The following is a 3,195-nucleotide window of genomic DNA, read 5'->3' on the forward strand; positions in this document are numbered from 1 at the left end:
CAGAATAGTGAGTGCATCTCTGGAGGTGAGTGGAGGATAAGACCTGATGTAACAGCAGAATAGTGACTGCAGCTCTGGAGGTGGCTGGAGGATAAGACACGATGTAACAGCAGAATAGTGACTGCAGGATAAGACACGACGTAACGGCAGAATAGTGACTGCAGCTCTGGAGGAGATTGGAGGATAAGACATGATGTAACAGCAGAATAGTGAGTGCAGCTCTGGAGGTGGCTGGAGGATAAGACATGATGTAACAGTGGAATAGTGACTGCAGCTCTGGAGATGAGTGGAGGATAAGACATGAAGTAACAGCATAATAGTGAGTGCAGCTCTGGAGGTGACAGGAGGATAAGACACGATGTAACAGCAGAATAATGATTGCAGCTCTGGAGGTGACTGGAGGATAAGACCTGATGTAACAGCAGAATAGTGACTGCAGCTCTGGAGGTGACTGGAAGATAAGACATGACTTAACAGCAGAATGGTGAGTGCAGCTCTGTAGGTGACTGAAGGATAAGACATGATGTAACAGCAGAATGGTGAATTCAGCTCTGGAGGTAACTGGAGGATAAGACACGATGTAACAGTAGAATAGTGAGTGCATCTCTGGAGGTGACTGGAGTATAAGACATGATGTAACAGCAGAATAGTGAGTGCAGTTCTTGAGGTGACTGGAGGATAAGACACAATGTAACAGCAGAAAAGTGAGTGCAGATCTTGAGGTGACTGGAGGATAAGACATGAAGTAGCAGCATAATAGTGAGTGCATCTCTGGAGGTGAATGGAGGATAAGAAACGATGTAACAACAGAATAGTGACAGCAGCTCTGGAGGTGACTGGAGGATAAGACATGATGTAACAGCAGAATAGTGACTGCAGTTCTGGAGGTGACTGGAGGATAGGACACTATGTAACAGCAGAATAGTGAGTGCAGCTCTGGAGGTGACTGGAGGATAAGACATGATGTAACAGCAGAATAGTGACTGCAGCTCTGGAGATGAGTGGAGGATAAGACATGAAGTAACAGCATAATAGTGAGTGCAGCTCTGGAGGTGACTGGAGGACAAGACACGATGTAACAGCAGAATAGTGAGTGCAGCTCTGGAGGTGGCTGGAGGATAAGACATGAAGTAACAGCAGAATAGTTACTGCAGCTCTGGAGGTGACTGAAAGATAAGACACGATGTAACAGGAGAATAGTGAGTGCAGCTCTGGAGGTGACAGGAGGATAAGACACAATGTAACAGCAGAATAATGATTGCAGCTCTGGAGGTGACTGGGGGATAAGACATGATGTAACAGCAGAATAGTGAGTGCAGTTCTTGAGGTGACTGGTAGATAGGACATGATGTAACAACAGAATAGTGAGTGCAGCTCTGGAGGTGACTGGAGGATAAGACTTGATGTAACAGCAGAATAGTGACAGCAGCTCTGGAGGTAACTGGAGTATAAGACACGATGTAACAGCCGAATAGTGAGTGCAGCTCTGGAGGTGAACGGAGGATAAGACCTGATGTAACAACAGAATAGTGACAGCAGCTCTGGAGGATAAGACCTGATGTAACATCAGAATAGTGACTGCAGCTCTGGAGGTGACTGGAGGATAAGACCTGATGTAACATCAGAATAGTGATTGCAGCTCTGGAGGTGACAGGAGGATAAGACACGATGTAACAGCAGAATAATGATTGCAGCTCTGGAGGTGACTGGAGGATAAGACCTGATGTAACATCAGAATAGTGAGTGCAGCTCTGGAGGTGACTGGTAGATAGGACATGATGTAACAACAGAATAGTGAGTGCAGCTCTGGAGGTGACTGGAGGAAAGACATGATGTAACAGCAAAATAGTGACTGCAGTTCTGGAGGTGACTGGAGGATAAGACCTGATGTAACATAAGAATAGTCAGTGCAGCTCTTGAGGTGACTGGAGGATAAGACACGATGTAACAGCAGAAAAGTGAGTGCAGCTCTTGATGTGACTGGAGGATAAGACATGAAGTAACAGCATAATAGTGAGTGCAGTTCTGGAGGTGACTGGAGGACAAAACACGATGTAACAGCAGAATAGTGACTGCAGCTCTGGAGGTGACTGGAGGATAAGACACGATGTAACAGGAGAATAGTGAGTGCAGCTCTGGAGGTGAACGGAGGATAAGACCTGATGTAACAACAGAATAGTGACAGCAGCTCTGGAGGTGACTGGAGGATAAGACCTGATGTAACATCAGAATAGTGACTGCAGCTCTGGAGGTGAGTGGAGGATAAGACCTGATGTAACAGCAGAATAGTGACTGCAGCTCTGGAGGTGACTGGAGGATAAGACGATGTAACGGCAGAATAGTGACTGCAGCTCTGGAGGATAAGACATGATGTAACAGCAGAATAGTGAGTGCAGCTCTGGAGGTGGCTGGAGGAGAAGACATGATTTAAAAGCAGAATAGTGAGTGCAGCTCTGGAGTTGACTGGAGGATAAGATACGATGTAACAGCAGAATAGTGAGTGCAGCTCTGGAGGTGACTGGAAGATAAGACATGATTTAACAGCAGAATGGGGAGTGCAGCTCTGTAGGTGACTGGAGGATAAGACATGATGTAACAGCAGAATGGTGAATTCAGCTCTGGAGGTAACTGGAGGATAAGACATGATGTAACAGCAGAATAGTGAGTGCAGCTCTGGAAGTGAGTGGAGGATAAGACCTGATGTAACAGCAGAATAGTGACTGCAGCTCTGGAGGATAAGACACGATTTAACAGCAGAATAGTGACTGCAGCTCTGGAGGTGACTGGAGGATAAGACACGATGTAACGGCAGAATAGTGAGTGCAGCTCTGGAGTTGACTGGACGATAAGATACGATGTAACAGCAGAATAGTGACTGCAGCTCATGAGGTGACTGGAAGATAAGACACGATGTAACAGCAGAATAGTGACTGCAGCTCTGGAGGTCACTGGAGGATAAGACATGACTTAACAGCAGAATGGTGAGTGCAGCTCTGGAGGTGACTGGAGGATAAGACACGACGTAACGGCAGAATAGTGACTGCAGCTCTGGAGGAGACTGGAGGATAAGACATGATGTAACAGCAGAATAGTGAGTGCAGCTCTGGAGGTGGCTGGAGGATAAGATACGATGTAACAGCAGAATGGTGAATTCAGCTCTGGAGGTAACTGGAGGATAAGACACGATGTAACAGT

The sequence above is a fragment of the Phyllobates terribilis genome, unplaced genomic scaffold, assembly GCF_046119375.1.
Source record: "Phyllobates terribilis strain yellow unplaced genomic scaffold, ASM4611937v1 Scaffold_329__1_contigs__length_2103183, whole genome shotgun sequence".
Lineage (NCBI taxonomy): Eukaryota > Metazoa > Chordata > Amphibia > Anura > Dendrobatidae > Phyllobates > Phyllobates terribilis.